This window comes from Cervus canadensis, chromosome 27, assembly GCF_019320065.1.
Source record: "Cervus canadensis isolate Bull #8, Minnesota chromosome 27, ASM1932006v1, whole genome shotgun sequence".
NCBI classification, from domain to species: domain Eukaryota; kingdom Metazoa; phylum Chordata; class Mammalia; order Artiodactyla; family Cervidae; genus Cervus; species Cervus canadensis.
In genome coordinates, this window is record NC_057412.1 from 42530285 (window position 1) to 42557922 (window position 27638).

Sequence of the window (27638 nt, forward strand, 5' to 3'; positions counted from 1 at the left end):
TAAAAGAGAAAACCCAATACTCTTTTTAAATGCAGTTTACAGGCATTTTTCCAATCTGTATCAGATAGATTTCTTATAACCTGTATACTGTGTATATCAGTAACCCATTGCTACAAACTTCTGTGGAACAAACCACCTATATATGTGACTACATGAATGAACCTTGAGGACATTATGCTAAGTGAAATAAGACAGTCACAGAAAGGATGTTGCATAATTCCATTTATATGAGGTATTTAAAAATAGTCAAATACATAAAATCAAAGAATGGAATGGTGGTTGCCAGGGGCTGAGGGGGAGATACAAATGGGAGGATACTAATCAATGGGCATAAAGTTTCAATTAAACAAAATGAATAAGTTCTAGAAATCTAGCATACAATTTTGCATGCATAGCTAACAATAATATATTGTGCACTTCAAAATTTCTTAAGAGGGTAGGTCTCATTTTAAGTGTTTTTACCACAATAAAAGCCTCTTGATGAAAGTGAAAGAGGAGAGTGAAAAAGTTGGCTTAAAACTCAACATTCAGAGATCTAAGATCATGGCATCTGGTCCCATCACTTCATGGCAAATAGATGGGGAAACAGTGGGAACAGTGGCCGACTTTATTTTTGGGGGCTCCAAAATCTCTGCAGATGGTGACTGCAGCCATGAAATTAAAAGATGCCTGCTCCTTGGAAGAAAAGTTATGATCAACCTAGACAGCATATTAAAAGGCAGAGGCATTACTTTGCCAACAAAGGTCCATCTAGTCAAAGCTTTGGTTTTTCCAGTAGTCACGTATGGATGTGAGAGTTGGACTATAAAGAAAGCTGAGCATCAAAGAATTGATGCTTTTGAACTGTGGTGTTGGAGAAGACTCTTGAGAGTCCCTTGGACTGTAAGGAGATCCAACCAGTCCATCCTAAAGGAAATGAGTCCTGAATATTCACTGGAAGGACGGATGCTGAAACTGACACTCCAGTGCTTTGGCCACCTGATGTGAAGAACTGATTCACTTGAAAAGATCTTGATGCTGTGAAAGATTGAAGGCTGGAGGAGAAGGGGATGACAGAGGATGAGACAGATGGATGGCATCACTGACTCAATGGAAATGAGTCTGAGTAAGCTCCAGGAGTTGGTGATGGACAGGGAGGCCTGGCATGCTGCAGTCCATGGGGTCACAAAGAGTTGGAAATGGCTGAGCGACTGAACTGAGCTGAATTGAACCACAATAATATAAAAAATTAAATAGACAAACCTAGTGGCTTGAAACGACCATCATTTGCTCTCATGTATATGGGTCACCTGAGGCCCTGCCCTAGGCTTGGTCCAACAAGGGTGGGTAGGCTTAGTTCTACATGTCTTTCATCCCCTCTTTGGGAAAACAGAATACCTAGGACATGTCCTTTTCATTGCTTGGCAGAGGCACAAGGGACATATGTGCGTTTCATTGCACAGCGGTTGATTTATAAGCAAACCCAAATATGCCCACAAGTGCAAGTTCTTTTCAAACCTTTGGTTCCCATCATGCCTGTCAACATTCCACTGAACAACTCACATAGTCAAACAAGAGACAGGAAAGTCATATGGCAAAGGATGTGGACATAGGAAGGATAATGGAGTAGGTCTATCAATGCTACTTGACATCACTGATCTACCTTTTTTCTTAGTTGGGAGGAAAATGCTATAAATGAAACATACATGAGGATTTGCAAGACAAACAGTGTGTTAAGAACAGTGTAGATATTATAGTCACTAGCACCCACATGGCACAAAGAGTGTAAAACACTATGTGTTTAAAATGTTGGGTGAAATAATAAATTATTTTTCACTTGTTCAAAGAGAACCTTCCTTAACCATAATGATCCTGTGAGGATGGGATGCTTGGATCCTCCTAGTTTAGTATTGAGACTATCTTCCTTGTAACAACTAGGGGAGGAAGGTGAAGAGAGGCGAAGAGATAAAATATTTAAGAAAATACACCTATACCTATCCCTCTATTATCTCTGTACCTGTCTCTATCTATAGAAGTATATTTGCCTTAGATATATTATATGAGTATCTCCTGTTAGTAAAAAATAAAAATGATGAGTGCATAATGGTGAATGAGATGCATTTTTTCTCCTTCTAGGTAGGTGTTTGAGAAGAAGTTTTACAAGTGGTGGAAAGAACGTTTGATGGCATACTCTAGAAATTGGCTTTTTGCCCTCAATCTGCCACTAATAAAAGATAAAATCTTGAACAAATTACTTAACTTCTCTGAGTGACAATTTGCTTATCATTAAAATTGGCCTGGAGTATCTCTAAGATTCTCTTCAACCCTAAGGATTTAAGATGGAAATTTAAAAAGTGGAAATATGACCACAGTATAGATGGAAATTCATTGAAATGCATTTTTGTAAAATTAGGAGCAGCGGCTGATTTATAAGGAGCAATAACATGCTCTCTAAAATGATTAATTATAATTGAGCAGTTACTATTGATTTAAAGATGGATAGATCTCATGAATAAAATTGTAAAGCTCATTCCCAATTCATGTTCTTTTTTGAACAAAGATGGGAAGCAAGGTGTTTCAGTATTAGATAAATTATGAATCGAAGAAAACTAAAGGTTGTAAAGCTTATACTAGGTTATAATTCATTTACTAGTCTCTGATTCAAAGTGGCATACTAAAATAAGAAAATAAGAAATATCATAGTAGCCCTGCCCTAAGATCTATCGTTTCTAGTTGGCAACACTTCCTGTATTGTATTATGGAAGAACCTAGTTACCATTTGTTCTATTGACCCAAAATGTTATGGCTGTGTTCCAAACATCTCTACCTTCCTCAAAGAAGTTATAAATACAAAATCCACTAATGTGTATGAATATACATTATAGATTAGGTTTACATATACAAAATGATTCACGTTACCAACTAGGAGTACCAATATATCACATTTTCTTTATTTTGACAGGAATTATTCAATTCAAGGAATTATTCACTTATTAGTGGGACATGCATATTCCATTTGAATGCTCCTCCTTCCTTACTTTCCAAGTTGGTCAGATGCCTTTCTCAGTCCAAAGACTGTCAATGATATTTCAAAGATAATTGCAAATTTACATAGACTTTTAACTTATGATTTCTGAGTGGTATCATTATTGAACACTGGTCCTATCCTCTTCCATAGTTGTTCCTCACTTGATGGTAATTCCTTTCTAGTCTAAGTTCCTACATTGACTTCCCTACCTACTTTTTTCCCCTCTAGCATGAACTTGGCATTTATTTTATTTTTTAAATTAATTTTTATTGAAATGTAGTTGATTTATACCGTAGTGTTAGTTTCTGATGTATGGCAAAGTGAATCAGCTATACATATACACATATCTACTCTTTTTTAGATTCTTTTGCCATATAGGCCATTACAGAATATTGAGTAGAGTTCCTTGTGCTGTACAGTCGATAATTATTGCTTTATCTGTTTTATATATTGTAGTGTGTGTATGTCAAACTGAATCTCCCAATTTTACCCCCTTTTCCTCTTGGTAACTCCAAGTTTGTTTTCTACATCTGTGACCTGTGTTTTGTAAAGAAGTTTATTTGTACCATTTTTTTTATATCCTACATATAAATGATATCATATGACATTTGTCTTTCTGCCTTTCTTCACTCAGTATGACAGTCTCTAGGCCCATCCATATTGCTGCAAATGGCATATTTCATCCTTTCTATGGCTGAGTAATATTCCATTGTATATATGGACCATATCATCTTTATCCATTCAAATGTTGATGGACATTTGGGTTGCTTCCATATCCTGGCAATTGTAATAGAGCTTCAATGAACATTGTAGTTTATGTGTCTCTTTGAATTATGGTTTTCTCCAGATATGTACCCAGGAGTCTGACTGCTAGATCATATAGTAGCTCTATTTTTAGTTTTTTAAGGAACCTCCATACTCTTCTTCATAGTGGCGTCACCAATTTACATTCACACCAACAGTATAGGAGGATCCCCTTTTCTACACACCCTCTCCAGCATTTACTGTTTGTAAATTTTGACTTTGCTACATTCTTGGGTTCAATGTATTAAGACTGAGTTCTGGGGTCTTGTAACCTAGATTTGGATTTTGCCTTTGCTTCTTTTTGGCTGTGTGATTTGAGCCAAGTTATCTAGCTTTTCCTCATCTAACTTTCCTTATCTATAAAATAAAGATAATAGTACAATTTACCCCACATAGTTGTTGTGAAATTTAAGTGAGACAGTACATAATACGCAGAGTGCCTGGCACCTACAAGATTCGTATTAATAAAAAATATATGCTCCTGCTACCAATATGACTACCACTACTATTAGTACTATAGTAATCATTTCTAAAAGTGTAACAATACTGCCAGATTGCTGTGATGCTGAGCTTAATGGTCCCATTATTTTCCTTTTGGAAGGAACCTGGGTATCTATGCAAAGTAGCCTACCTTTATCCCAGAGCTCTAAATACCAGAGCAGTAGACTTCCCTGTTAATTGTTTCTTTAAGAAAAATGGGCAAATTTTTCAAACAGGCAATTCATGGAAGATTAAATTTCAGTGGCCACTACATGTAATCTCAGGTAAATAGAAATTAAGATGAAAATGAGGTAATATTCTATAGATCTGCAATTATAGACAATATTCTATAGATCTACCCCGTAGATCTGCAAAAATAAATTTCTAATAACATCATCCATAAGGGCTCTGAAGCAAAGGTGACCCTTGTGTATTGTTGCTGAGAGGATAAATCACTGCAACCAATCTAGTTCACACTATATGTAGTAGGAAATTGATAAATAAACTTTGACTTATGTATAAAATAGAATGTGAAGTGAAATGAGTTGCTCATTCATATCTGCTTCTTTGCGACCACATGGACTGTAGCCCGCCAGGCTCTTCTGTCCATGGGATTCTCCAGTCAGGAATATGGGAGTGGGCTGCCATTCCCTTCTCCAGGGTATCTTCCTGACCTAGGAATTGAACCCAGGTCTCCTGCAATGCAGGCAGATTCTTTACCATCTGGGCCACCAGGGGAGTCCATAAACTAGAATACTACACAATATTAAATGAAGTACATGTGTGTGTCTGTGTGTGTTCATGTGTGTGAACATGGATGCATCAGAAGAACAATGCTGAATAAGAAAAAATAGGTTGCTGAAGGCCTTACTTTGAGGCTGATGTTCTAATCCAGGGATGGCAAATTATGGCAGACCAGGGTCTAAATAGAGCCTATTACCTACTTATATGTAGTACCCAAGGTAAGACTGGTTTTTATATTTTTAAATAATTTAAAAAAACTTTTGAATAATATTTTGTGACATGTGAAATATATATGAAATTCAAGTTTCAGTGTCTATAAAGTTATATTGGCACACACACAACATTTTTTAAAAAGGTTGCTAAAAGATGTAGAGTATATTATTTATGTATATTTCTTAAAGTAAATTATATTAAATATTAAAATATGTAGGATAAACATACATGCCAGCTTCAGAATGTTAACTAGTTCTGGGAAGTGAGGGGGTGGACAAGAAAGAGGGGTTATAGTTCTCCATATAATATTTTATTTTCTTAAGAAATTTTAAGACAGTGTAGTAGTATGGTACCATCTATCACCTATATGTGGTGAGCCTATAGATATCTATGAAATTCAGTTTTTTGATCCTGTCTGCAAGCATAAATATTTAATAATAAGACATTAGATCAAGAAAATTAGAGCAGGGTCAATGGCTGGGTTGGGAAGAGACTGTGGAGCAGGAAATAGCAACCTCCTCCAGGACTCTTGCCTGAAAAACCCCATGGACGAGGAGCCTGGTGGGCTACAGTCCAAAGGGTTGCAAATAGTTGGACACAAATGTGCACAAGACAACAATAAAAACAAAAATTTAATAATATGACATTAGATAAAGAAAATTAGAGGGAAAGAATAGGTCATTTATCTTTTGGGATAATTAGAAAACATTTGGGGAAGAATAGGATTAGATTTCTGCCTTATGTCATACAAAAAGGACAATTCCAGATGGGTTAAATTTTAAATGAAAAAAGTATAAGATAATGTAGGTGATAATTTTTGTTTTGATACTAAGTATGGAAAATTACCTCTAAATATGTAGATGAAAGAAATCTAGACCAAAAAAAATTCTGATAAAAGGAAATAATTAATAGATTTTTTATAAGAATATAAATCTCTATGTCCTGGAACTATAAACAAAATATATATGTATAAAATGAACTAAATTGATGTTCTTAACATGCAAAGTATTTGTAAAAACAAAAGCTATAAAATCTTCTCAGGAAAACAAAATATGAAAATAACCCGAACAGACAATTTGCAAATATGTGAAAATGTTCAACACACAGTTATCAATTTATTGCCTCTTAGCTGAAAATCGCCCTTGAGCACCTGCTCTGCAGTAATGGATTGGATTGTCTTCACATTTCTCTTATGCAACTAGCATAATATTAAGCCTTGTCAGTAGGAAAAAATGCCATTGGAGAGACATTATTAGAGTAAAGGGTCTTCTCTTACTGAGTGTAGTGTACTCAGATTTGTTTTTTTTTTTTAATTGACTTAATTCTACATATCTTAGTAATTTAACATAGGACATATTTAGAACCAAAATTTAATATCTTACAATGAGAAAGCATAAATGCTATTAGTAATCTTCACTTGAAGTCCTGTTTACTCATTTATATTCTAACTATAATAAGCAGATAGGGTAGTTGATATTAGTCATCAAAATTTATTGATTGGAGATGAGTGAGTGAGTGAGTGAAGTCGCTCAGTCGTGTCCTACTCTTTGTGACCCCATGGACTATAGCCTACCAGGCTCCTCCATCCATGGGATTCTCCAGGCAAGAGTACTGGAGTGGGTTGCCATTTCCTTATCCAGGGGATCTTCCCGACCCAGGGATCGAACCTGGGTCTCCCACGTTGCAGGCAGATGCTTTAACCTCTGAACCACCAGGGAATAAATATAATCTAAAAGTAATCCAAGTCTATTCCCCAACCAGTAATGCTGAAGAAGATGAAGTTGAACAGTTCTATGAAGACCTAGAAGACCTTCTAGAACTAACACCCCCAAAAGATGTCTTTTTCATTATAGGGGACTGGAATGCAAAAGTAGGAAGTCAAGAGATAGCTGGAGTAACAGGTATTTACCAAGCCCAAATTACAAAGGTAATTTGGCCTTGGAGTACGGAAGGAAGCAGAGCAAAGGCTAATAGAGTTTTGCCAAGAGAACTCACTGATCATAGCACACACCCTTTTCCAACAATAAAAGGGAAGGCTCTACACATGGACATCACCAGATGGTCAATACTGAAATCAGATTGATTATATTCTTTGCAGCCAAAGATGGAGAAGTTCTGTACAATCAGCAAAAACAAGACCTGGAGCTGACTGTGCCACAGACCATGAAATCCTTATTGCCAAATTCAGACTGAAATTGAAGAAAGTAGGGAAAACCACTAGACCATTCAGGTATGACCTAAATCAAATCCCTTATGATTGTACAGTGGAAGTGTGAAATAGATTTAAGGGACTAGATCTGATAGACAGAGAGCCTGATGAACTATGGATGGAGTTTCATGACATTGTACAGGAGACAGGGACAAAGACCATCCGCAAGGAAAAGAAATGCAAAAAGGCAAAATGGTTGTCTGAGGAGGCCTTACAAATAGCTGTGAATAAAAGAGAAGTGAAAGGCAAAAGAGAAAAGGAAAGATATACCCATTTGAATGCAGAGTTCCAAAGAATAACAAGGAGAGATAAGAAAGCCTTCCTCAGTGATCAATGCAAAGAAATAGAGGAAAATAATAGAATGGGAAAGACTAGAGATCTCTTCAAGAAAATTAGAAATACCAAGGGAACATTTCAGGCAACGATGGGCTCAATAAAGGACAGAAATGGTATGGACCTAAGAGAAACAGAATATATTAAGAAGAGGTGTCAAGAATACACAGAAGAACTATACAAAAAAGATCTTCATGACCCAGATAATCACGATGGTGTGATCACCAACCTAGAGCCAGATATCCTGGAATGTGAAGTCAAGTGGGCCTTAGGAAACATCACTATGAACAAAGCTAGTGGAGGTGATGGAATTCCAGTTGAGCTATTTTAAATCCTAAAAGATGATGCTGTGAAAGTGCTGCACTCAGTCTGCCAGCAAATTTGGAATATTCAGCAGGGGTCACAGGACTGGAAAAGGTCAGTTTTCATTCCAGTCCCAAAGAAAGGCAGTGCCAAAGAATGCTCAAACTATCGCACAATTGCACTCATCTCACACGCTAGCAAAGTAATGCTCAAAATTCTCCTAGCCAGGCTTCAACAATACATGAACTGTGAACTTCCAGCTGTTCAAGCTGGATTTAGAAAAGGCAGAGGAACCAGAGATCAAATTGCCAACATCAGCTGGATCATTGAAAAAGCAAGAGAGTTCTAGAAAAACATCTACTTCTGCTTTATTGACTATGCCAAAGTGTTTGACTATGTGGACCACAACAAACTGGAAAATTCTTCAAGAGATGGGAATACCAGACCACCTGACCTGCCACTTGAGAAACCTGTATGCAGGTCAGGAAGCAACAGTGAGAACAGGACATGGAACAACAGACTGGTTCAAAATAGGAAAAGGAGTATGTCAAGGCTGTATATTGTCACCCTGCTTATTTAACTTATCTGCAGAGAACATCATGAGAAATGCTGGGCTGGATGGAACACAAGCTGGAATCAGGATTACTGGCAGAAACCTCAGATATGCAGATGACAACACCCTTGTGGAAGAAAGGAAGAAGAACTAAAGAGCCTCTTGATGAATTGAAAAAGAAGAGTGAAAAAGTTGGCTTAAAACTCAACATTCAGAAAACAAGATCATGGCATCTGGTCCCATCACTTCGTGACAAATAGATGGAGAAACAGTGGCAAACTTTAGTTTTTGGGGCTCCAAAATCACTGCAGATGGTGACTGCAGCCATGAAATTAAAAGACGCCTGCTCCTTGGAAGAAAAGTTATGACCAACCTAGGCAACATATTAAAAAGCAGAGACATTACTTTGCCAACAAAGGTCCATCTAGTCAAAGCTATGGTTTTTCCAGTAGTCACATATGGATGTCAGAATTGGACTATAAAGAAAGCTGAGTGGTGAGGAACTGACGCTTTTGAACTGTGGTGTTGAAGAAGAGTCTTGAGAGTTGCTTGGACTGCAAGGAAATCCAACCAGTCCATCCTAAAGGAGATCAGTCCTGAATATTCACTGGAAGGACTGATTCTGAAGCTGACACTGCAATACTTTGTCCACCTGATGTGAAGAACTGACTCATTGGAAAAGACCCTAATGCTGGGAAAGATTGAAGACTGGAGGAGAAGGGGGCGACAGAGGATGAGATGGCTGGATGGCATCACCGACTCAATGGACATGAGTTTGAGTAAACTCTGGGAGTTGGAGATGGACAGGGAGGCCTGGTGTGCTGCAGTCCATGGGGTTGCAAAGGGTCGGACACGACTGAGCCACTGAACTTAACTGACTGAACTGAAAATAATGTGAAGGTCAATATATTCTCAAGAGATCATGGATCTTGCATGAAGGCCAGAAGATTATCAATATTGCTATTGTTGTACCCTGTAATTTATAAAATTTTCTTTTTAAAAAAATTAATTTATTTATTTTAATTGGAGGCTGATTACTTTACAATATTCTGGTGGTTTTTTCCATACATTAACATGAATCAGCTATGGTGTACTTGTATCCTCTCTTCCTGGACCCCTGTCCCACCTCCCTTCCCATCCCATCATTCTTGGATTGTAAAAGGTAGTTTTCAGGAACTAAAGTTCATTGTGAATAAGGATGAGGAGACTATTTAGAACCTGTTATCATTATGGCCATGGAGATGAAACAACAGTGGAGTCCAGTGGAACATCACAGTTTCTTTCCTGAAACCACTTATCTAGTTTATTTTTATTTTGGTGACCGAATTTTTGGGTAGATTGTACTTGAACTAGGCTAATGAAAGCCTGAAGGAAGAAGTGCAAAGGAGATTGAAGGGTTCAAGTATCTAGATGGCAGAACAGAACTGGGAAGAGGAGCAGACTTGAAAAAACAAGAAACCTACAAAACATTTGTTAGGTAGCTAGAATAGGAAACAGGAGTCCAGACTGGCGGTGCTTAAAAGACAAGGAAGGGAAAAGCCCACGAAAATAGAACAAAGGAAGGTCCGAGGACTGGAGTGAGGACCTCAGGTAGAAGAAACAGCACTCCTGGCTAGCCCAGTTTACATAGGGCAGGCCCAGGCAGAGGAAAAAACATACTTAAGAGGAGCCAAAGGGCTGGGGGTCTCTCTTTCTCCTGCGTGCTGGCCCTCTCTTCTCTTCATGTCTTTGGGTCGGCATGCCCTCATGCCTCAAGGATGTATTTTCCTGCTATTTTCTAAATAAAATTGAGCTATAACACTGAGCTGTAACACTGATCTAAGAGGTATAACATGGTATGTTTGAGATCTGAGAGCTGTAACACGGTCTGTTTGAAATCTGAGAGCTATAACATGGTCTGTTCGAGACCCGAGAACTATAACATGGTCTATCTGAAATCTATGACACGTTGAGGGCTGTAACATCCGTTGCTTCAAATTTTTGTTGAGATGAGACAGAACCGAGGAGACTGCACTCCCCTGACACATTCATTTAGATTTCACTTTCAATAACCTTCCCTATTCTACATAACTCTGTTATGTATGGTTCTACTGCCTAATGTCAGAGTGGAAGAAGCAGAAACAACAGATACTGTAACTAAAACAAATTTATATTTTTATAATAGAGAATAAATTGATACATATGAAGGAAAATAAGATTTTGATAGCTAGGCCAAATTCTGTTTTAGAGACCACGGGCTTATGTTAAAGCGGGACTGACTACTGGTTAGAGATGATCAAGAACCGTCAGCACTATGTCATTAGCAAGAAGGACCCAGGCGAGTTTAAAATAAAGAATGATTGGATCTCTCCTTCCGTCCTCCTACCGAATTCCTGCTGAGTTTACTAAGAACTCCCAGTCCCCAATATCGGAAAAAATGCTTTGTTTGATTGGGATGGTGATGTTTCCAATGTGTGTGGTTCTAGTTGTAAGTTTTCTAATTATACGTTAAAGAGATGCTGGTAAGATACTTTATAGTGGCTTGGTCTATTTGGCAGTAACTGGAAAATCATTAATTATTACCACAAATTAATATTAAAATAATTGTGGATGCAAATAGGTTTTATATATAGATATTGATCTCTATATCTTTATTTGTATATATTTAGTTTTACCAAGCCTATGGTGGATTATTACAAATATATAAATGTCTTATAATTCAATGAGAAAATATTTAATCCCAAGAGAATAAAAGATAAATACATTTACAGTTAATTCATAAAAGAAGAAATACAAATTCTAATGTATGTATTAAAAGCTTACTTTAGCAATAATCAGATAGATACTAATGAGAATTAATGTGATTTTTAAGGAAAATTCCAAATTTTAAGACTACAAATGATTATCTATTGTTAGTATGAATTTCTGGAAAGTTAGCTTTTTCATATAATCTCATAAGTGAAATATTTATCAAAGGTTAAAAAGCCTAAACAAAACTACTGATCATGCAATCTGTTTTTAAGGATTTATCCTAAGTAAATACTGAGAAATATATTTTAAGTACAAAATAGTTTACTGTGGCATTATTTAAAAGTGGAAAAAAAAATTAAATGCTTAAATGTCTAGCAATTATTGGGAGAGACAGTCTGCCATGGGTCCCAAGTAGCACCTTCACATGAGGATTAGGTCTCCAACCTACGAGTTTTGTGGGGGAGATACATTCAGACCATAGCAGATACTAAGCTGCCACTAAAAGATGTGTTCTCAAAAAATTATCAATACATGAAAATTCTCATGACATATTGATTAGAGAACAAATAAATAACATAACAGTACAATCTGATATATTTTTAAAAGAGTACATACAGACATGTAGAAAATTCTCGAGTGTATATACAAAAGGATGAGTCTAAGATCATCTTAGAAATGATTGCATCATTTCTTAGTTTAGTGGTTATCAAACTGTAGCATCCCTCAGCATCACATGTGGGGCTCTTAAAACACAGGATGCTCAATGTCACCCCCACAGATTCTGGTTCAGTGGACCTGGGATAGGGCCCCCAAATTCCTGATTCTAACAAGTTCCTCGGTGATGTTCCTGCTTGTCAGAAAGCCACCTCTGAAAGCCCACTGTCTTGGTCTATGTGATAGTTTAGTGCAGTAGTTTTTAGCATGGACTCTGGAGCCAGCTTCCCTGGGTTTGTAATTGATTCTGTCACTTCCTATTTAAGTGTCTTTAAGCAAGTTTTGAAATTCTCTGTGCCTTATTTTCTCATCTGGGAAGTGGTAACTAGAAACTCACAAATAGATTAGAAAAATCTTAGCACAATGTCTAAGACTTATAAGTACTCTTACATTTTTGCTTGTCTAGAAATTGTCTGTTAATACAAAGAATTTTACTCTTGACTCTCTGAAGTTCCTTTGTGCTGCACCTATGCACCATTGTAGCAAAAAGAGCGGGAGATTTTACAATCAGGTAAACTGCTATTGTCACCTGCTACTTTAGTTTCCTCATCTATAAAATGGGGGAACTAATTTTTTCTGCACTACTTTTGGAAGGATTAAATGCAGTCACATGAATAAAATAGTTGCCAAGTAACCTAAGTCAATTAATATTAATCCTCTTACTTCCCATACCAGTTCTGACTAAGCATCTCTCATTAACCTAATAAAAATGAATGACTGGTTATTAAATTATTCTTAGTGTTTTAGGCTTTAGAAATACATCATTTCACAGGACCTAAAAAAACCTGCTTTCTTGAGGGTTACATATATTGGGGAGAAATTTAAAGAAAAGAGTGTTGCAATGGAAAAGCAATATCAATAGTAAGTAAGTCTGATTTTCCTGCTATTCTGCTACTAATTTAATATTTAGCATTGAGCCAATCATTTATCTGTGGCTCATTAATAAAGTGAGAAGACTGGGACATATGTTTCTAACTTCAACTCTAACATCCTTTCAACTCTAACATCCTCTCTAAAACTGCTAAAGCTTTACAAATTAGGTATTGAAAATCTGTGGCTTTGAGGGCCAGCTAGGTAACAAATGTGTGTAAAAATGGGTGGTTAACTATAGATGGTGCTGGAAACAGTATAGTTTGATATATTTTTAAGAGGGTATACAGATTTGGAGAAAATTCTAGGAGTGTATATACAAAATGATGAGTCTAAGATCATCTTAAAAATAATTGCATCATTTTTTAGTTCAGTGATTCTCAAACTGTAGCATCTTTCAGCATCATGTATATGGTGGTTTGGAGAATTCATGTCTTCCTAAAGATACTTACATTAAAATTGTTTTTAAAACATTTGCTTGTCAGATAACATGTGTTGATATGCCAGGTTCTGCAACCTATGGTCTAAGTCTTAATCCTAGAATTCCTTGGTAATTCCTAACCTGTACTCTTCTGTGTACTTGTAACTACTCAGAATGTCTCACTTTATGAGAGTGTTTTTGCTGATTGTTGTCTGTGCGATGCCCTTTTATCTTGTGTTTCCTTTTGTCTGTTCTACAGTTTTAGGTAGAATCAAGTAAATCTAATAAACAATAAATTTAGAGAGTTGATGTCAAATATTTCTCCCTTCCTTAAATAGCAGAGTTTTATAGGAATGTATTTTATAATGTTTTCAGCTTTTATCCTTGTATTGCTTTCAAAGCTAAAGTCTGTGTAACAAGCAATTGATTTCTGTTCTCTAAAATGGCACTGTCCAACAGAAGATGCCCTATTATTGGAAGTGTTCTTTAATTGTGCTGTCTGATATCACCTTGCCACATGTGGTACAGAGCACTAAAATATGGCTTGTATAAATGAGGATTAAAAATTTAATTTAAATAGCCATATGTGGCTAGTGACTACTATATTGGATAGTACAGCTCTGGAAAATAGATTGATTTTTAAAACTGAATAAACCTCTGGCTCCCACAAAATCCCTCATAAATTTCTCATTTTATTTCATGTATTCATTTCATTTTAAAGAATATTATGAAGATTAGACTTCTTTTTCTTAAAGATAAACAGATAAGCAAGCTTCAGCTTAGGGAAGAAGTGCTTTTGTGAAAGCTCAATATTTCAAACCGAAGTGTCCATTTATCTTCACTAATACCTTGCTTTGAAATGTTGTTGCTGTTAGCGTAAATGGAGTCTCAATTTCCATGCTTTGGAAATGGTATTGATGAACATTAGACGTGTGTGCATGGAGCACACAGCTTTAAGCAAACAACACATGCATTGAGGTCTGTGCTTAACAACTCTGCCTCAGGATTCTACAGATTCCTTGAGTGTTCTTTTAAAGACAGCACTGTCAGTTTTAAGACAGGAACAGATGCAGCTTTCCATATAATACAGTCAGCAAAGTTCAGAGGATATAAGGCCAGACAAGATTCATATTTATTTCACAAGATTGCCTACATTGGTGGTACTTAAACCAGACTTCTCAACAGCTAGCATCTCTTGTTTTTTTTAAAAAAATTTGGTTTCTATTTTGGGTGTTTGTGATCAGGAGCTATTGAGTTTTCATGTGAGTGAATTTCTTTCATTGTCTGTAATCCTTTTTAGTGTAGTGCTTTAAGATATACTAGTATTTCTAGTTTAAAAACTAATTTTCAGAAGTTTCTTTCTTTATGAAGAAAATCGTTTTTTCACCTTATTCCTTTGAAAATAAGATAATGATTTTAAATTAAAATAAATTCCTGGTCTCACAGTTTTGTCTTTCTTTTGTAAGTAGTATCATGAACCACCATGGATAAAAGTATGAGAAAAAATGCCTATGTATGTACATATAATTTTTTATATATATTGTGCAACACTGCCCCCACCTACAAACACACCAATCAATTGCACCCCATTAGAAGGTGCAGAAATGTACAGAAGCTATCTGTACATTTTTATGCATGTGTAAATATATAATGCAGTTTTATTTTGTAGATGATTGAACAAAACACTTTAAATGACAGAAAACCAAACCTAACTAAAATTTATTCAGTCTTAGTATATATTTTCTTAGATGTAATACATTTAAGTTCTCCATACAGTGCCGAAGTCTCTTCGATGATAGGTGTGATGTATGTTTTTAATATGTCACTTGGATATTTCCAGTGATGGGGGCTCACTACTTCACCAGGTAGCCTATCTATTGTCAGCTAGCTGTTGTTTTTAGAAAAATGTCAATATGAATTGCATCTCCCTCCTTATATCATCCATTCACTGGTTCTATTTTTGACCATTTTAACATGTGTATTGAAAATATATATAAAGGCTCAAAAAAATCTATTTCCATGTGGAAAAACAAACATGTCAAACAAATATCTGTAGCAAGTTCTAGAATTTTTAGTGACTAAAATGTCAGTAGACCATATAAACTAATGTTATACCTTGCATTACGTATAATACCATTTATGAAAATCTTAGTTTGCAACATGGATAAAGCGGAGGATGGTTATCAAATTTTCATAATAAATTTTCCATCTGTATAAGGATTCAGCATAGAATTTTTCTCAATAATGAGTTGTAGTGCACTAAAATGTACATCAGCTTATAAAAACTCAATTCTTGTTTAATTTCCCATATCTATAAATAGTGATTAATTTACTTTATATCAGAAGCCAGCTTGTTGATGTCTATGAAGCACTATCAAATTACATCATTAATGGATGTCAGTGAAAAAGAATGACTTCTCATTCTGTGTTGGAACTTGAAGCAAAAAAAACTTTTCAGAAAGGCACTCTTAATTAAAGACATGCAATGACAGCTGACATCTGTATCAAAATTAGTATTTTTAAATCTATGCCAAAATCATTTATATGCATTGCTTTGACTTTTTGTTTTTGTTTTTAAAGATTCTTAGAGATACTATTTATCTTAAAGATCTGGAAAATATCTGAATGAGCAAATACCTATGGTGCTTTTCACTTACATTATATATGTATTTCTTTTTAGTAGTGCTTCCTGCTAGGGGGAAATTTTTTTGCAACTTTCCTTAAAAACTGTACTATACACTAAAAAACTATTATAAATAATAAAAATGTGCATCAAGATTAAAAATACAAGAACAATATATATAAAAATCAATTGTGCCTCAATGCAATGGCAGTGCACAAACCAAAAATGAAATTAAGGAAATAAATCCATTTACAAAGTTTTCAAGATGAATAAAATACTTATGAATTAATTTAACAAAGGCAATGTAAAATTTATATACTGAAAACAACAAAACTTTGTTCAAAAAATTTGAAAAGATCTAAGTGAATGCAAAGAAAGTTATATTCCTTTGCATGGATATATTGTATTTTATTTATCTAGTTATATTTATCAGTTGATAGGCGGGTTGTTTCCACTTCTTGGTATTGTATATGATGCTTGTATAAACAGACATGTATAAGTTTCAGTGTAGACACATTTTAATTAATTTGTGGTATATGGTGAATTTGTTTCCTTAGGAAATGCAAATCAAAACCATAATGAGATATTGTTGTTCAGTCACTCAGTCGTGTCTGACTCTGTGACCCAGTGGACTGCAGCAACTCCAGGCTTCCCTGCCCTTCACCATCTCCCAGAGCTTGCTCAAACTCATGTCCATTAAGTTTTTGATGCCATCCAACCATCTCATCCTCTGTTGTCCCCAGTAGGGTTGTTAAAGTCAAAAACACATACAGCAGCAAGTGTTGTCTAAGATGTGGAGAAACTGGAACCCTCATTTATTGCTGGAAGTGTTGTCAAATGGTGTAGCCACTTTGGGAAACAGGTTGGCAGTTCCTTAAAATGTTAATTGTAGAGTTAATGTATTTCCCAGAAATTCTTCTCTAGGTATGTTCCCACTAGCCAATATTTTTCAATCAATGGTTCTCATGATTCAAATGTTGTATCAAATTAAGCATGTCACTTACAAATTTTTCCATATTTACAGTAGACATAAAAACAACATTAAATCTGCCTGTATGGAAAATTGTCACTGAATAAAAATAACAAAAGTGGGAAAAAATTAAAATAACCTATGAATTTTTTTTTATATTCCATGTTAGTAGATTTATCTAGCTAACAGCATGCATGAGTGCATGCTGAGTTGCTTTAGTTGTGTCTGACTTTTTGCGGCCCTATAGCCTGCCAGGTTCTCTGTCCATGAGGTATGGCTGTAATTATACACTTCTTGAAATAATAAGGGTTTTTTTTTAATGTGTTGGTAAAGATGTAGAACAATTGGAAACTGCATTTATTACTTGTAGGTGTATAAGAAAGTATTATTTTGGAAAATATTTTGTCAGATTTCTTGTAAAATGAAGCACACACTTAACATATAGCCCCCAAATCCCATTCCTAGGTGTTTAACCAAGAGAAAATATAATGTATGTCCAGCTAATGATCTGCATGATGGTAATCATGACAGCTTGAATCATAATGACCTCAAACCAAAAACATTCAAATGTCAACAGGTAAATGTCTAAACAAATCACAGTGTAATTATACAATTGAATGACATTCAACGATAAAAAGAGCAAAGTAATGATACTTGCAGCAGTATAAATGAATCTCAAGTCATGCTGAGTGAAAGAATTTAGACACAAATGACACAAGATTAGACACAAAGATATACTGTATAATTCTATTGATATTAAATTTTAGAATAGAAAAAACTAAAAAACAACAACAACAACAACAAAAAGCTAGAGTCAATAGATCAGTGCTTTCTTGGGGCTGGGAAGTTGACTTCTAAGATGAATAGCAAATGGTTTGGGATGGTGATGTTTTATATTTTTGTTATCAACAGGATGGTTACCTAAGTGTGCATATTTTTCAGAATTCATTATCAATACAATTAAAAAAGGTGATTGTTATCATATTTAAATTTTACTTTAATAGAATTGATTTAAAATAAGGTCAAATGTTTCTTTGATTCAATAATTGGGATGAAATTATTAAACCATGATTGGAACTAACTGATTTTCTGCTTGTGGCATATGGATAACACTCTCTATATATAACTGACATCATTGAACTATTTATAAAGTTTTGCAGTTCAGGGAGCCAGCTCAGTAGCAGCTGTCATTTCACATGTTTATACAAATAAGTGAAATTAATTTATAAGCATAATCTTCTGATCTTAATGGAAAACTATACTTAGTGGAATGGTAAGCTGTACATGTTAAATTATTGTCTTTGAGTGATTTTCCTTAAAATAGCTATTAACTTGTGAAGTGGGTATTGATGCTTCTGCAGGTTCTGACATCTTCTGGGTTTTAAGGAGTCAGTGGTGTCTCAGTCACAAATGTAGATGGTAAACGCCGACAAACACAATACCAATTGTGTGAGTACCATCAGTTTCCTTGAGAAACAGAACTTTAGTGCTTATTTTTTAAAAGAAACATGTATTCATGCATTTTAATTCATTATCAATGATATGGTTTATTAAAAAGCAAACTAAAAAGCATTACCAAACAGAGAAATAAATAGGTATGCAGTAAACTTCCAGCCCACTGTGACTGTATTCAGATCGTTCTTTATGCAGCGGGACAGCCCAACATTCATTTTCCATTCATATTTCATGTACACCTAACCTGTAAATTCCTACTTTTCCCATAAACCCTGCTACATGGCAATGTGGAAACTTCTTGTATTTCTCCAGCTGAAACCCAAGGCCTGTTCTTTCTTCCCCAGTTTTATTGAGACATAATTGAAATATAGCACTATATGTTTAATGGACAGAGAATAATAATTTGACTTACACACATCATGAAATGATTACTACAATAGGTTTACTGAACAGCCATCATTTCACATAGATACAACATTAAATAAATAGAAAAAATTTATTGTGAGAATTCTTCTACTTGAAAGAACTTTCATTTTTCATTTTTAACGTATGTCATGTTAATTATTTTTATCATGTTGTACATTAAATCCCTAGTATTTATAACTGGAAGTTTGCATTTTTTAACTATGTTCAACTAATTCTATGACCCTCTCCAGTATTTACAAATCTGATCTCTTTTACTATGAGCTTGCTTGTTTGTTTTTGAAGTATAATTGATCTATAGCACTATGTTATTCCTGGTGCACAAAATAGTGATTCAATATTTCTGTACATTTTAAAATTATCACAAGTCTAGTTGTCTTCTGTCCCTATACAAAGACATTTCATAATTATTGATATAGTCCCCACTATACATTTTATACCTGTGACAAATTTATTTTGTAACTGAAAGTTTGTATCTCTTAATCTCTTTGTCTATTCCTTCTACCACTCCTTCCCCTCTGGCAACCACCTATTTGCACTCTGTATCTATGACTCTGCTTCTGTTTGGTTATATTTGTTCATTAAAAAAAATAGATTCCACAAATAAATGAATTCATGCATTATTTGTCTTTCTCATATTTCCTTTAACAGAATACCCTCCAGGTCCATCTATAACTGGAAATGGCAACATTTCATTTTTATGGTTGAGTGATATTCCATTTACATATGGATTCCTGGTGGCTCAGACGGTAAAAGCGTCTGCCTGTAGTGCGGGAGACCCAGGTTAGATCCCTGGGTCAGGAAGATCCCCTGGAGAAGGAAATGACAACCCACTCCAGTACTCTTGCCTGGAAAATTCCACGGATGGAGGAGACTGGTGAGCTCCATGGGTTCACAAGAAGTCGGACAGGACTGAGAGACTTCACTTTCACTTTTCCATTCATATATATGCCACATCTTTACCTATTCATCTATTGATAGGTTCTGAGGTTTGCTGTTGTAAATAATGCTTGAGTGCTGTATCTTGGTTATTGTAAATAATTCTGTAATGAACACAGGGATGCATGTATCTTTTCCAATTACTGTTTTCAGTTCATTTCAGTTCGGTCACTCAGTCATGTCACACTCTTTGTAAGTTTTCTTCAGATAAATACCTAGGGGTGAAATTGCTGGATCCTATGTTAGTTCTGTTTTTAAACTTTTTTGAGAAATCTGCATGCTGTTTTTCATAATGGCTGTGCCGCTTTACATTACCACTTAGAGTTCACAATGGTTCCCTTTCCACACATCCTTGCCTACACATGGTTTTTTCTTATCTGTTTGATATAGCCACTCTGACAGGGGTGAGTTAATATCTCATGGTTGTGATTTGCATTTCCCTGATGATTGGTGATATTAAGCATCTTTTCATATGCCTGTTGGTCATCTGTATGATTTCTTGGAAACATATTCAGGTCCTCTATTTTGTAATTGGGTTGTTTATCTATTTGATTTTGAGTTGTAAGAGTTCTTTGTATATTTTGGATAATGATATACCCTTGTTAGGCATAGCATTTGCGAATACCTTCTCCCATTCATTTAGCAGCCTTTCTTGTATTGTTGATAGTTTTCTTGGTTTGTGCAAAACCTTTATAGTTTGATGTAGTACCATTTATTTACTTTTGCTTCTGGTTCCCTTGTCTAGGGAAGACAAATCCAAAAAAATATTGCTAAGATCTATATCAAAGAGTGCACTTCCTCTGGTTTCAGATATTACATTTAAGTCTTTAATCCATTTTAAGATTTTCTTATATATGGTATGAGAAAGTGGTCCAGTTTTATTCTTTTCCATGTAGCTGTTGAGTTTCCCCAACCCATTTATTAAAGAAAGTGTCTTTTTCCCATTGGAAGTTCTTACTTTCTTTGTCATAGATTAATTGACCCTGTAGCTGTGGGTCCATTTCTGGGCTGTCTGTTCTGTTCCATTGATCTGTATATCAGTTTTTGTGCCAGTACTATATTGTTTTGATTACTGTAACTTTGCAGAATAGTTTAAAATCAGGGAGCATGATTCCTCTGGTTTTGTTCTTCCTTCTTAATATTGTTTTGGTTATTCAGGCTCAGGGCTTCCCTGGTGGTTCAGAAGGTAAAGCATCTGCCTGCAACGCGGGAGACCCAGGTTCAATCCCAGGGTAGGGAAGATCCCCTGGAGAAGGCAATGGCACCCCACTCCAGTACTCTTGCCTGGAAAATCCCATGGATGGAGGAGCCTGGTAAGCTATAGTCTATGGGGTCACAAAGAGTCGGACACAACTGAGAGACTTCACTGTATTCAGGTTCTTTTGTGTTTCCTTATTTACTGTTCTTTGTTATAGATCTACCATTGGTATTTTGATGAGGGTTGCATTGAATCTGTAGATTGCCTTGGCTAATATTATTGTTTTAACAATATTCTTCCAATTCATGAGCACATGAATCTTTCTATCTGTGTTCTCTTTAGTTTTTTCATGGGTGCCTTATAGTTTTCTAAGTATAGGTGTTTCTTAGTTAGATTTATTCCCAGGTATTTTATTATTTTTGACGTGATTGTGAATGGGATTATTTTCTTAATTTCTCTTTCTATAGTTCATTGTTAGAATATAGAAACTCAACAAACTTATGTATATTAATTTTGTATCTTGTAATTTTACTGAATTAATTGATGAGTTCTAGTAGTTTTTTTGGTTGTGTCTTTAGGATTCTCTTTGTATAGTATTATGACATCTGCAGTGACAGTTTTTACTTCTTTCTTTCCAATTTGGATTCTTTTTATTTCCTTTTTTGTCTGATTGTTATAGCTAAGACTTCTAGAACTATGCTGAATAAAAGCTGAAACTGTTGGCATCTTTGTCTTGTTCCTGATCTTAGAGGAAATGCTTTCACCTTTTCAACATTGAGTATGATGTTAGCTATTGTTTGTCATATGTAGCCTTTATTCTGTTAAGGTATAATCCCTTTATACCCATTTTGTTGAGAGTTTTAATCATAAATAAATGTTGGATGTTGTCAAAAGCTTTTTCTGCATGTATCAAGATAATCATATGGGGCCCACACTTGGTAAAAACTTCTGCTATTGCCCTCTTAAAATTCTCTGTAATTTTATCTTTGAAACTGTGTTTTGTAAATGAGGTCTAAGGAGATAATGCAGCACAGGCATGAGGAGAGTGTAACAAATAACAAAAGGAGATTAAAGAAAATAAAAACAATGCATTTCTAAGCAGAATATTCTGATATAGTTTTCTTCCCAATCATGACTGCTAGTGGCTTTGTCTTCATAGACTGAGGCATAGTTCAGAGGATGTTTTAAAATTATGTTACTGCTGGTTTCCCCAAATTTTTGTGTCCTCACTATTTTGTTGGCATTACTGTTCTAAGGTTTGTAAAGCAATGCTTCATGTATTTTTTGCCACTCATCATTCACTTTATACAAGTGTTGCCATGTTGAAAACAAGCTGGCCATTTTTTCAGAGAAAAATATTTGTCTATTCCTAGACATTTTTATTAAAAAAACTAAGATCATGGCATCTGGCTATGATAAACCTAAACAGTGTGTTGAAAAACAGAGACATTACTCTGCTGACAAAGGTCCATATAGTCAAGACTATGGTCTTCCCAGTGATCACATATGGTTGTGAGAGTTAGACTGTAAAGAAGACAGAGCTGATGACTTCAAACTGTGGTGTTGTAGAAGACTCCTGAAAGCCCCTTGGACAGCAAGGAGATAAAAACAGTCAATCTTAGGGGAAGTCCACCCTGAATACTCATTGGAAGGACTGATGCTGAAGCTGAAGCTCCAGGATTTTGATGTGAACAGCCGACTCATTGGAAAAGTTCCTGGTGCTTGGAAATATTGAAGGCAGAAGGAGAAGAGTGTGTCAGAGGATGAGATGGCTGGATGGCATCACCCTTGCAATGGACATGAACTTGGGCAAACTTCGGGAGATGGAGGAGGGGCAGGGAGGCCTGGTGTACTGCAGTCTGTGGGGTCGCAGGGAGTCAGACACCACTGGGTGACTGAAAAACAACAGACATTTTTAAATCAAACTTTATGATTTTAAATTATAAAAACACATTTATTATAGAAATGAAAACAAAAATATATCAAAAGTTGAAAAGTCATATTATTACTCTTTTTTACCACATAATTCTGCTTCCTAGAAGGAATCACAAATAATCGTTCAGTATCCGTCCCATGTACATCTCATCTGGTCCATAACTGGATTTTGTGTTCTCAAGAATATATAGCAACTCTCCTTCCATATCAATATATTTACTTGAGAGTAAAAGATTTAATATATTAACCCTATTTTATGTATGCATTATAGTTTTTAAAGCCAACCCCAAATTGATTATTTCTAAACTTTCAAAGTGAAATTTTTAAAATGTAAATAACAATGCAATGAACATATTTTTTACATTTATCATTATAATAAACTTTAATGACATACAATATCATAAAGGACAAGAGGATCTGAAATGGATATATTTTGTTGTGAATTATTAGGTATATTATGACAGCCATCCGCCCTAATTGTGCAGCCTGTCAGGAATAGCATCTCTTCTCATCTACTAGTTGAGAATTACTGCTTCAGGCTAATCACCAGATCTGAAAACAAAGGTTCTGTTGAATTGTTCTTAATGCTAAGGATAATAATGATCATGATAATCATGATTTTACTTGGTTTGTTGCAAATGCAAGTCAATAAAAGTTGGCGCCTGCTTCCCCCTTTCTTGATTTGGTGCCTCGGGACAAAAGATCAAAGTCTGCAGAGTTGCCTTAGCAATAGTCAATGAACAGTAGGAAAAGCTTAGTTTTCCGTGCCTAAGGCTTCATAACTTTTACTAAGAAGTAAGATCATAAGGATTGCAGCCAAAAGGTGTTCTTCCTTATAACTCCTGGACGGCTTCAGATTCCTCACACGTTGAAGCTCTCGTTAAGGCAGTTCTTGTGATGTTTGCCTAGGAGAGGATTGACAGTTATTTTGATTAACCAGAGTTGACAGTTTGGACTTTGGCTTTTGTGATGGTGTTGCTTTAACGTACAGTACAGTATCTTTCAGATGTTACCTGCATTCACTCATTTGTAGACTACAGGTCTATCCATAGCTCTGCCTTTCCTTTGACCATCAACCTACCTTCTCTTTTCCTATCTTGTACTGAGTCATTATCTCTGGTCTTACTTGGTATCAAGGGACCCAAGGAGACTTTTGTTCTGTGTAGGTAGTCAGGATGCCTTTTCTGATATCAGTTTGAAACCTCAATAACTTTGCAAGCTTTCCGCCCTCCCCTATACATCAATCTGGGTGAGAGATTCTGTCTTCTTTCCTATTGTGCTAAGGGGTTCTATCTTCTTTCTGATTTTATTTTTAGGTTCTCTCTAGAGAACATGATTGGTTTCAAATAAAAACAGAACCAGACTTAGGTAAGGAGATATTCTGTTGCTAGAAGGAGGAAAGGGAATACTGTAATAGGAAAGGTAGAATATTGCAACAGGGAGAATGTTTGGACTCTAAGCTCTGCAAGCATCTCAAAGATTAGTCAGATTTAGTCAGAAAAGGCTTTGTTTTTAGAGGAAGGAGTAAACAATGCTAAAAATGGGGTGAGGGAGAGTTGCTGTGAAAAGACAGGAGATTAGAGAATGTTTTTACCCTGAAGTTAGCGTACTCTCAGAAGGAGCTATTAAGAAAGAGCTCTGTGATAGCTCAGGTGAGGGTAGATAAAAAGCCAATGACTGGAGGATGAAGATTTATTTATTTATTTATTTTAAAACATTGTTTTATTGAAGTATAGTTGATATACAGTGTTTTGTAAATTTTTGCTGCACAGAAAAGTGATTCAGTTTAACATACGTTGACTTAAAAATACACACAGCCTAAAAGTTAAAAGTTACATTTTATTCTGTGGGAAGTTTTAGGACTTCAAGCTTGGGAGACAGCATCTCAAGTAACTCTGAGAGAACTGCTCCAAGGAGGTAGGGGGAAGATCCAGTTTATATAGAAGATTTGCAACAAAAGGCAGGTAATGTGAAAATCAAAAGATTATTGTTAATTAAAGAAAATCATTAACCTCAGGAATGCAGGTGACACCACTCTAATGACAGAAAGCAAAGAGAAACTAAAGAGCCTTTTGATGAGGGTAAAAGAAGAGAGTGAAAAAGCTGGCTTAAAACTCAGTATTTGAAAAACTAAGATCAAGGCCTCTGGTCCCATCACTTCATAGCAAATAGAAGGGGAAAAAGTAGAAACAGCAGATTTGCTTTTCTTGGGCTCTAAAATCACTGTGGACAGTGACTGCAGCCATGAAATTAGAAGATCCTTGCTTCTTAGAAGGAATGCTATGACAAATCTAGACAGCATATTAAAAAGCAAAGACATCACTTTGCCAGCAAAGGTCCATCTAGTCAAAGCTATGGTTTTTCCAGTAGTCAAGTATGGATGTGAAATTTGGACCATAAAGAAAGCTGAGTGCCAAAAAAATTCATGCCTTTTAACTGTGGTATTGAAGAAGACTCTTGAGAGTCCTTTGGACAGCAAGGAGATCAAATCAGTCAATCTTAAAGGAAATTGACCCCAAATTTTCATTGGAAGGTCTGATGCTGAAGCTGAAGCACCAATAGTTTGGCCACTTGATGAGAAGAACTGATTCCATTGGAAAAGACCCTGATGCTGGGAAATATAGAAGGCAGGAGGATTAGGGGCTGACAGAGGATGAGATGGTTTGGATGGCATCACTGACTCCACCGACATGAGTTTGTCCAAGCTCTGGGAACTGGTGATGGACAGGGAAGCCTGGCGTGCTGCAGTCCATGGGGTTGCAAACAGCCAGACATGACTGAGTGACTGAGCTGAACTGAATGGCTGAGTGGTATTCCACTGTATACACATACAACATCTCTTTGCTTTTCATTTGTGTGTGTGCCTGTGTGTGTAAAATATCTTTATCCATTCATCTGTTGATGGGCATTTAAGTTGCTGCTATGTCTTGGCTATTGTGAATAGTGCCACTATGAATATATGGGTACATGTATCTTTTTGAATTATGTTTTTTTCTGGATATATGCCCAGGAATGAGATTGCTGGATCATATAGCCACTCTGTTTTTAGGTTTTCTTTGACTGAACTGTGTGGCATGAAAGATATTACTTCTCCAACCAGGAATTGAACCCACATCCTGTGCAGTGGACGCAAGGACTCTTAACTACAGGACCACCAGGGAAGTCCCTATTTTTAGTTTTTATACTGTTCTCCATAATGGCTGCACCAATTTACATTCCCACCAACAGCATAGAGGGCTTTCCTGGTGACTCAGATGGTTAAGAATCTGCCTGCAATTCAGGAGACCCTGATTTGATCCCTTGGTCAGGAAGATTCCCCTGGAGAAGGGAATGGCAACCCACTCCAGTACTGTTGCCTAGAAAATCCCATGTACAGAGGACTCTGGCAGGTGACAATCCATGGGATTCAGACATGACAGAGTGACTGAGCATGCATGCATGCTCAGCAGTGTAGGAGGGTTATTTTTCTCTACAGACTCTCCAGCATTTGTTATGTATAGATTTTTTAAAAAGTTTTTTTTTATGTGGACCATTTTAAAAGTCTTCATTCAGTTTGTTATAACATCGCTTCTATCTGATGTTTTGGCTTTTTGACTGCAAGGCATGTGGGACCTCAGCTCCTGGACCAGTGATCAAACTCTTACCTCTTGCGCTGGAAGTCAAAGTCTTAACCACTGGACCACTGGGGAAGACCCTATAGACTTTTAAATGATGGCCATTCTAACAGTGTGAGGTGGTACCACACGGTAGTTTTGATTTGCATTTCTCTAATAATTAGTGACACTGTACATCTTTTCATGTGCTTGTTAGCCATCTGTATGTCTTCTTTGGAGAAATATCTATTTAGGTCTTTTGCCTATTTTTGACTAGGTTGTTTGTTTTTGTTATTGAGTTGCATGAGCTGTTTTTATATTTTGGAAATTCAGCCCTTGTTAATCACATCATTTGCAAATATTTTTTTCCCAGTCCAGAGGCTGTCTTTTTGGTTTGTTTAAGGTTTCATTTGCTGTACAAATCTTGTAAGTTTGATTAGGTCCCGTTTGTTTGATTTTGCTTTTACTTTTATTACCTTGGGAGACTAAGAAAACACTGGTATGATTTATGTCAGAGATTGTTTTGCCTATGCGCTCTTCTGAAAGTTTTGTGGTGTCTCGTCTTATATTTTACTCTTTAAGCCATTTTGAGTTTATCTTTGTGTCTGGTGTGAAGGTTTCTTCTAACTTCACTGATTTATATGCAGGCTGTTCAACTTTTCCAACACCACTTGCTGAAGAAACTGTCTGTTTTCTCTTGTATATTCTTGTGGAGGATGAAAATTTAATCAATATTTGGTTAACAAGCATTTTGTTCTGAATTATCAGTGGGAATAAATAGTCAGCTAGTTATTTAGGAGGCAAAGAATGGGAATTTGAAGCGTCTGTGTTTTGTCTTGTTATAGATAGAGGAGAGGGGCATCTGTGAGCCAGATCTAAGCCATATTGGGATGTGTGTTACTTTGCAATAAGACATTTTCTGGAACAGTAAAAGTGGAAGAATTTTTTAAACTCTTGATGTTTTCCAAGACCACGGGACTTAGACAAAATTTGGCATTATCATCAGCCATCCTCATTGCTTGTTCCTTTTCAGAAATGTGCTTTTTCAGAAACTTTTCAGAAATGTGCTTTTTGATTCCTCATGCCTGTATTTTAGACCCACAGGGTTTGTCTTCATCTCT

General features: G+C 35.9%; 1 protein-coding gene across 1 annotated transcript in view; it reads left to right on the forward strand.

The window, feature by feature from the left end:
* ZPLD1 (zona pellucida like domain containing 1) overlaps window positions 1-27638 on the forward strand; it is a 421436-nt gene that overhangs the window by 220663 nt on the left and 173135 nt on the right. The window lies entirely within an intron of this gene.